The 9,350-nt window shown below is 47.6% G+C and overlaps 1 long non-coding RNA gene across 1 annotated transcript in view; it reads left to right on the top strand.

Moving 5' to 3' along the window:
* The first annotated feature begins 8,338 nt into the window (after window positions 1-8,338).
* LOC116149890 (uncharacterized) overlaps window positions 8,339-9,350 on the top strand; it is a 48,547-nt gene continuing 47,535 nt past the window's right edge. The window contains exon 1 of the long non-coding RNA XR_010379205.1: window positions 8,339-8,882. This is a non-coding gene — a long non-coding RNA (uncharacterized LOC116149890). The remainder of the gene's footprint in view (window positions 8,883-9,350) is intronic.

The raw sequence follows: 9,350 nt of genomic DNA, 5'->3' as shown, positions 1-9,350 counted from the left end.
GTTTGAGGTATGCCGAGCTGGGAAAGGCGAGGGGGTGGGGTGGGGTTGGTTACTGTCTTCCGGGAAGCCTTTAGAGAAGAATAAAGGTGTTTTGCATGGAGAAAAGGGGCAAGGAAGGAAAGCTGGAGCCAAGGCTCCGGGTGGACGTGAGTGTGGCCGGCGAGGGAGGGCCTGGAAGTGGACCCCCAGAGTGGAGGGGCCTGTGGACGAGGGTGGGCAAGGAGGATGAGGCCAGCCACGGAGCTGTGTGAAGGTCAGATGGAAGTGCTGAGCAGGGTTTCTTTTAGAAATCAGAGGAGAGGGGCCAGAGAAGGTTCTGAGAAGAGAAGGGATGAACAGTGTGTTTTAGAAGAATGAGTCTGAATGAATTTAGGGGGGCAGGGATACCCCTTAGAGTGAGGCTGTTGGGATATTGAAGGCTTAGCCTCCCTGGCAGTCTACCCAGAGGCTCCGCACTTGCCAGAACCAGGACTCAAACTCAAGTCCTAGGACTCCTGGTCCGCGTGCTCCTGGATGAGAAGGTTGGTAGAGACCGGTCCCCGGGTGCCTGGTGGGCACCAATGCTGGGCAAGGCGTGTGTGAGAGGGAAGGTGTGCTCAGTTATGTCCTCCCTCATTCTGGAGAAGACTCATTTGTTCCTTGTTGTATGACATAGCCTCCTTCATGTGGGACTCTTAAAGAATTAGAGACATTCCTGGGAGGTAGCTCACTCCTTCCCTCAGTGAATCAAAAAGTGTCTACGGAGAGAAACAGCTGAGGAGCTAAAGTACTGAAAACCAGATGAGGAGATGTGGTGCATGATGGGAGGGGAAGGTGGGGGGCAGGATGGAATGATGGTTCTCCCTTTGGGTATCAAGCCCATCACATGCTTATACTCAACGCCACCCCATCACGTTGATGGCAGGGTCCTCATTTTGCAGATGAAGAAATTGACACTTGGTCCAGAGCCAACTTGGAAATCTTGGACTTGGACCAAGCCAGCTCAAAATTCAGGCTCAGAATTCAGATTCTCAAGGCCCCCTTACCTCTGCACAAGGGAAAAACAGTATCTGGGGAAACTCTTATGATTAGGCATCCTATATAAATGTCTTTTCCCCAGCTGTTTTTGGAGGGAGGAGAAGTTTTGTGGGAGGAGAAGTAAGGGGGAGACTCAGTCCTGAATTCTGGGCTTTGGCAAAGCTGCGTTTGCTCAGGGCTCCTGGGACAGACCCCGCTGGAGCTTTCAGCCAAAAGACCTACAGAAATAGGACAGGGCTCCAAAACCAACAAGAGGAGAAAACACAAGAGCTTTAGGAACGAGGAAGCACCTCCTGCTTGCTCTGCTCATTGAAACACTGGTAAAGTGACTACTCGGAAGGTGGTGAGGGACTCTGTATGCTTGCAGCTCTGGCGCGGACGTGGTTAAAATAGTGGCACGTCGGAAGGACTCCTTTGGCATCATGTTTAAAACTTTTAAGGGACTTTACAGATTAAAAAACCTAATGAATGAAACATTTTCTTTCCACCACTCCCGTTTGCCCGGGTCTGTCAGTGCTGGGTGATTAACGCCTGCACAGATGACGCCTCCGTGGGTGCAATCACGTGTGTGGTTTTCACTGCTTGTTTTTTTCAAACACATTTCCATGCGTTAAAATCATTCATCTGTTTGACATTATTTATAGCTTCAGAATAGTCCAGCATCTTGACTTATTATAATTTCTTGTGCCATGTCCCTAATTTTGGAGGAGGGGGGAGCGGTGGTACATGCTGAGGGGGGCGTTTGAGGAATGCCCAAACTTTCAGTTCTCTCTGTGAAACCGCTGTGAACCCCCTTGTATTCAATTAGCATTGTTTTTCCTTTGGGTTTTCTTGGAGGTTACTCCCCAAAGTGGAATTACTGGATCAAGTGCTTTTATATCTCTTACTAGATAGTTCGGCTGTATTTACAAGCAGTGTCATCACCCCCGATTCCCCTTCCTCCAACGACAGACATTCCTGTCCTCTGTGGGCACAGCCACGTTCCATCCTGGGAACTTTCTCCCTTCTGCAGTCGCAGGAAAACAGGAAGCCTGGACTCTCGTCTCCCCTACATTTAGCTCTGCGTTTTGTCCAAATCATTTAGCTTCCCCTCTCTATAACACGGGGCTATGTTTCCCCTTCCTATTTTAACTGAAAATCAAGTGAAACGTAGATGAAAATGTGAAGCTATGGGGAAGTACCCAGCAGTCTACAGTCTACAGGCTACCTGAGGATACGCGATCTTTAAGATAAGGGTCAGGAAACTAATATTTACTTAGTGCTTAGCAGGAGCCAGGCACTTCATTTAAAAAAAAATTATTTTGTTTGTGGGTTTTTTGTTTTTGTTTGGCGGGGGGAACAAGGTTTATTTATTTAGCTAGTTATTTTAATGGAGGGACTGGGGATTGAACTGAGGACCTCATGCATGCTAAGCAGTGCTCTAACCTCTGAGCTATACCCTCCCAACTGTCAAGCACTTCTTAAACTTCACCCCATTTAATTCTGTCTTACTGGATCCTTATTTAACCCTGTGAGGTAGGAACCCACCTTTAATACATGAAGAAGCTAAGGTCCCGTTTAAGACCTGTGTGACGCGAAGCCACTTACAGTCTCTGTTTACTGGTTCTGTACAACAATAGGTCCCTCTGGGCCCTAACCCAGATGTAGCCTGGACTCGGAGTCGAGTCAACCTGGGTTACTATTTTGTGTCTGCCACCTCCTAGCTGTGTGACTGGGGAAAGCCCTTCTGGTCTCTGGACCTTAGTTGAGAAAATCTCAGCAAAGACATAGAAGATATAAAAAAGAATCAAATAAAAATTTTAGAACTGAAAAATAAAGTAACCAATGGGTGGGGCCACTGCCACAGTGGAGCACCTGGACCCTAGGGCCCCTGTCACTCCGTGCACACCCCTGATCTGGACCCAGCTTTGTGCACACCTGCACTCCAGACCCCGGCCCCACAGCCACCCCTTAAGTGCCTGCACCGCACACACCACTGCCGGTGCTGCAGGAGGCGTGCCTGTGCCTGGTTGATCTTGAACTTCCTGCCGGGTAGGCGTGGCAGTGCGGGCTCCCAGGGCGATCTCCGCTGACACCACGGGGAGGGGGGTGGCGGTGGTTGTGGTGACGAACAGTGTTATCATCCGGCATTTCTGAGTTAGCAGCTTCTAAGCTCCAAGTCTGAGACATGTGAGGTGGAAGAGAAAACTCCAGGAGGTCACTACTAGGCTCCCTGGGAGCCAAAGTCTCTGCAGAGTGGGCCGTCGTCTCTCTATCTTTCAGGTCTTCTTGTATTTGTTTCACATAAAATGGCCAGAATTTTAGCTGCACTTAGCGAGAGGGATAAGGAAAAGTATGCTGACTCCATCTTCCCAGAAGCAGAAGTCTCCACTGCATATTATATCACACAACAGTTTACGTTTTAAAATGGTCTTTATAACCTGAATTTCTCTGTTCTCTAATTTTCAGTTCACCCTTATGCTTATTTTACTGCATTTGATTTGATATATCAAATGAATGTATTACATACGACATTATTGAGAAGTTACAGCGTAGTGGGGAGTTCTAAAGAATCCTTTTCGACTTCAGACCCACAATAGTCGATGGGCTGAGGCCAGTGAATTCTCTCCCGGATACGTGGCGTCTGTCTGTCCCCAGATAGGACAAAAGCTGGAATCTGTTCAATATTTATTTCCATATGGGCTTCTTTCCAAATAATTCTTTGCATTGTATACATCTTCAAAGCCTTTTCATATCCCATCTTGCCTCTCTGACTTCGTGTATGCTCTCTTTAACGTGAAATTTCCTTCGTCACGTGACCAAATTCCTCCCACTTGGTAAAACACCGCCTCCATCTAAAAGTAGCCTCTCCCTTCTGAGTTTCTGTGTTGGATCACTACCAGGGTTCTCTGGTTCACACCATCCTCACTTTGGTTATTTCTGTATTTCACCCTTCCCCTTCTAAACTACACATTTCTTGAAAGTAGAGACAACTGTGCCTTTTTCATCTTTCTATGCCCCATGTTCTTACTGGTTAAATATGGAAATAACTCAATATATGAATATATTAATATGAATGTTAATTTATATGAATAAGTTAACTATCTTATTTGACCCCTGCCTCGTGTGTTGTGAGGTAGACAAATATTCCTGTTCTCTCTCCCAAGGAAGTGTCCAAATATTTTTCTGTTTTTTCTATTTTCCTTTCTATTTATGTGTATATTTGACCTTGGGGAATTAGGGTAGAGTTCAAGGAGCAGGGCCTTTGGAGTCAGACTGGTTTGAGTTCTAATTCCAGCTTTATCTCCTACCGTGACCTCAAGTGCCTCAATGTCTTAGAACCTCACTTTTTTCATCTGTACAGTGGGGACAATACCACCTACCTCTCAGAATTGCTCGCAGAGTTTAGTAAAATACTTATTCCTCTCTGCCTCTTCACTGTTAAGCCTCTGCACGAGACAATTGGCCATCACTTGGGAGTTCTCTCCAATGCCTTTAAAAACCCATCCTTTATTCGTTAATTTGCTCCCCCTTTCAGCTGCCCACACCTTCCCCAGAGAAAAGGTGCTGAGCTGGGGGCCCCTAATCAACTCCTGAGAGGTTCCTGAACCTCCACAGATAAGGCTGAATCATTCCGTGCGCTCCCGGGGGAGAGGGCCGTATTCTCTGCAGATAACGTTACTGTCAGAGGGCTGTTGTGAAATGAGTCTCCCGCTGCAGTAGGTGTAGGTGAAAGAACAATCTCTCTCCTTGGCTTTCTTTGGCAGCGTCCTCTTCCATATTCAGACATCCTCACCAGTTTATCAACGCTCTTTCTATAGTGGAAAATGGGATCAAAGCGAAGGTCTGACTCCCAGTGTGGCATTAGTCATTTGCACGTCATGGAAAACTAAGTGATTTACTTTTTGTTATCAGGATGCTGGTGAGATCAATTCTTTGGATCTAAGATTGACTGCCTGTGGGTTTGTAGGTTGCTTGACCTTGAGCGTAGACATGGCTGAAGCACACCCACCCCATTGTGCACCCGCTCAGGAAAGGAGCTGTGATTCCTCTCCGCAGGCAGGTGAACGCAGCCGTGTCCTCAGCGGTGGGCAGTTTTTACACAGCAGTTGTACCCATCGTGCTTACACCTGGGGGATGCTGTGCGTTCTGCTTCTTTGGCCAGTTGAGGGAGGGAAATCTGTGTCCTTCACCAACAGGCAAGGATGCGTTCTGATGCAGAAGGTGGGAGTGTGTGTTGGTGTGGCTACTGTAATAAATGCAAACCTGGTGGCTTAAAACAGCATTTTATTCTCTCACAGTTCTGGATGCCAGAAAGTCTGAGATCTACCAGGGCAGTGCGCCCTGGGGGCCCTAGCACAGAGTCCATTCCCTGCCTCCTCCAGCTTCTGGCGGCGGCCCCAGCACTCCTGGGCCGGGGGGTGGGGTGCAGCATCACTCCAGTCTCTGTCTCCATCTTCACATCATCTTCTTTTCTGTGTGCCTGGGTCTTCTCCACCCTCTCCTGTATGTCTCATGACTCCACCTGCCTTTCTCTTAAATCCATTTGTCATTGGATTAAGGACCCACCTGGGTAATCCTCGCCTCAAGATCCTTAACTTAATTACATCTGCAAAAACTCTTTTTCTAAATAAGGTCACATTCACAAGTTCCAGATGAGATGTTGGGTATCTTTTCGGGGGCCATTGTTTCAGCCCACCCCAGAGGACTAAGAATGACTTCCAGTGGGCGCCTTACAGACATCGTCTCCTTATCTCCAGGCCTTGCTGTTCTGGGCACAGAAACGTATCTGTGGGCTGACATACTAGATAGTTTCTGGGAAAACACAGAAATGGTTTTGTTACTATATAAACACTGTAATTCTGATGATTGCTCTAGTTCCTATACTGAAATCTCGCTGATTCTGAATATTATGTAATGGGTAGGATTTCTAAAACTCAGATAGGCAAAGAGGAAACCCTTAATTGTTTTCCTATAATTTCTATCTCAAGCTTTCATAATTTAATCAAGCCATTTCTAAAAAATTCAACCCCTTCAATGATTTCTCCGTCCTTTTAGATGTAAAGTTAGCTAGGGATCTCCCCTACCCCCCTGCCTCTCCCCAGGATTGAGTCTAAGCCCCAGGCTTAGGCAGGCCATAGAGGGTGAAACCTCTGAACTCACACTACCTGCCCTGAAAACCAGCATCTCTGCTTACAACCTGTGCAGTCTTGGTGCTGTAGATCTGTAGACTGGGTTCCTGGGAGCCAACTATGAGTGAGATACAGGATGTTTGCGAAGGAGCACATTTGAGGGGAGGGACATGAGCAGAGGTGGACAGAGGGAGATGTCCAACTGTGATGCAGGCCCAATGACAGCTTTGGCCAACCCCACAGGCTGTCCTGAAGCTAGGATAAGCACTCCCCATTGTCCCCAGTTGGGCTGAGATGGCCAGGTCCTTATACTCCCTCACTGATCAGTCACTGGAGGTGGGCTGCCCTGGGAAGTGAGGTGGTCCCAGGCAAGGCCGCTCTCTGCAGCTGGGGCAACCTCTTAAAGAGCTGACGGCTGACAGCTGTCTGTCAATAGCCCCCTCTCAACACCGAGTAGCTGCAAATCAAGTGACACATTACAGTGTCCACTACCGTCCATCCCACTGCTTGGCTCTGCTTCTCCATCTGTTCCAGGAGCAGCTACCCCAGGATGCCAGTGCACTTTCCCTCCTGGGGGAAATTTACAAGGGGAAGGTTAGTGGGATGACCCACAACACCTGCCTCTGAGCCACAGTGATGCTCATTTCCCCCTCCCCCACTCTCTAGACTCCCTTCCGCCTTGGCTAGCACTGGTGACAGCCTCCCCCTCTTTCCTGGATTGCCAGAAGGACAAAAAGCACAAATTCCCCACACGGGGCAGAGTGTGATGGTGAGTGATGCTGCCTCCTTGGTTCCCAGGCTGTGTATTCTTCCTCGGGGTCAACCCTGGATAAATTTTTGATTAAAAATGGGTACTGCATTGGGGGAACCCTATCATCTGAAATCACTGTTATCAAGCTTTGCTATCTAATTTGCCATTAATCCCAGACCCCTATTCCCAGCTCTTGTAATCACGGGGCACTGTTCCCTCTAGTCCTTTTGGGTGAGTCTTTCCCGGCCCGGGTTGTATCCTCACAGGTGCACTATCAGGGCTCTGCTGAATACTGGAGGGTGACCCCCGCAGAGCTCAGGCGTTCTCCCCTTGCGCAGATTTATGTCCTGTAAACTCTAGCCTTCTTGATCTCTCTAGAGTCTCATCTTTCCAATTTAGAGAATCTTCCAGGTCCCACTTGGTCCCCCCATCTCTGGACCGTACCTTGGAAACTCTCTCAAGGCTTTACCTGGGGCAACTGTAGGACTCCCCTTGTCTATTTCCCATCTCAGGGATCACAGGCCTTCCCTGTTTGATATCTGCTGTCTTGAAAACCATTTTTTTCATGTATTTTGTCCAAGTTTTGGTTGTTTCATCAGGGAGGACGAATCACAATGGCAGCAGAATTTGGAGTTTTCTCAACCTAAAGGCAAAAAGTTTTTTTTTCCCCCTCTCTCTAGTTTCTTCATGACTCCTTTCTCTTTGGGGCAATGACAGTCCGGAATTTCCTGACCTTCAAAGCAAAGGCTCCCAGGTGAAAATAATGGCAGGAAAATAACAAACGAATATTGCTTAACAACATCACCTCTGATTCTGCCAAAGTGGTGATGTACGTGATTTCTTTCACCTTAATCAAGTTTTATTTTCCTAACCAAGCAAGAGACACATAAGATTCTGTTGGTGTCCAAACCCTATTTATTTTTGGTTTTATTTTGTAAGGGACGTCGCCCAACTATACACGAGTCCTCTGAGAGACAAAACGGACCAAATTTAGGAAATTCCCAAGCAGCCTGAGGAGGGGCCGGTGTAACCCGGGTGGCTTTCTCCCCTCGGGGTGTAAGATCCATTTCTGCTTTCGTTAATATGGAGAGAGCGTAGTTTTTGTGTGTCTGGGTCTCTAATGACCAGAGTCGGTCTCTACAGCCCTGCAGGCTCCTTGCCAACACACCCCCCGGTACCGGGGAGAGAGCAAGCCCGCTCCTGTTAATCTCACTCTCCGTGGTCACTGTGGGGGAAGCAGAGGCTAGAACTCCAGGCACGTGGGCCCCTGTCAGCGTCGTGACTGTGCTGAACTGACTTAGAAATGAAAGTCCCAGCTTCTTTAAATTAATACGGGTGCTTCTTTAAATTAGAATGGGTGCTTGGATAAATTGGGCTTGACTGAGGTGCACTGAATATTCAGTTTGGTTGATCTTCAAACGGCAAAAATTCAACAGTCTACCTGAAACTGAGGCAGAGGCCAATTATCACTATCCTAGAAAGAACTCATGGGATGTAAGTTGGTTAAAATAGCAGCAACCAACCAAGAAGAGGACGACCGTCATTTTTTTCTCCCTGGAAAAAGCAATTTATTTAATGGAAAATTCCAAAATACATGGCAGCTGTTTCCATTCAGTGTCCTTTGCTACAAGTCCATGTGCTTAGAAAAAGGAACTCGGGCTCTTTAAAAACGGCAGACCACAGGCTTTCCTCGTGAAGCTCTTCACTTTATCAGGAGCCCCTCTCCGAACAGTGGGTCCTTCCTGCTGGGCCCTGCGAGGAGGCGGCCGCAGGAGTCTAGGTGAGAGCCCACTGCCGTGGCCTTGACGTGTGGGGCACGGCGGTCCCTCCATCCGGCATGGGGCCAGAGGACCTACAGAAAGAGGGCAGGACTTCAAAACCTTCAAGAGGGAACAACACTGAGCTTTGGGAACAGCATGCCTGTGGAAATGCTGCTTCTATCCAGTCCTGATCGCTGGACCCCTGTGAGGATGGCTTCCACGAAGCGCTGTTCCAGAATAGAGGTATTTCTTAAAGAAAATGAGATATGCGTTTTCATAAAGTGGCTGTACCGCCAGCCCAGAGGCTGGTGCGTAGCAGAAAATAATCTAGTATTTTAATGAGCATGTTTTCTAGAAGTAAGTTGGTACCAAGGGGTCATAGCTTGTGCAAATCTGAAAGCACTTCATCTTTACCTGCGGGCATTGCTCTCCAGCAGGCGTATTTACAGACCTTTTACTTAAAGTGTTAGCCTCTCTAGATCTCAAGCCATAGGGAATTGTCCTTTTAAAGTACTCTTATTAAGTCGGTTCTTCTGAATTTGAGTAGTGAAAAACAAAATGTGTTCTGGGTAGCCCTTTTTTCTCGCTCACGTTCTTCCTTTCCTCAGGTGTTTTCTATTCCTTAAGTTTGAATAAGTGATGATTCATCAGATATTTTAGTCCACGATTTGGGGGTTTTACGTTTTTCAGAAAGTTTGGAGCCCAGAAACA

The sequence above is a fragment of the Camelus dromedarius genome, chromosome 36, assembly GCF_036321535.1.
Source record: "Camelus dromedarius isolate mCamDro1 chromosome 36, mCamDro1.pat, whole genome shotgun sequence".
NCBI classification, from domain to species: domain Eukaryota; kingdom Metazoa; phylum Chordata; class Mammalia; order Artiodactyla; family Camelidae; genus Camelus; species Camelus dromedarius.
Note: the sequence above shows the minus strand (reverse complement) of the source record. Positions and strands in the feature narration are given on the sequence as shown.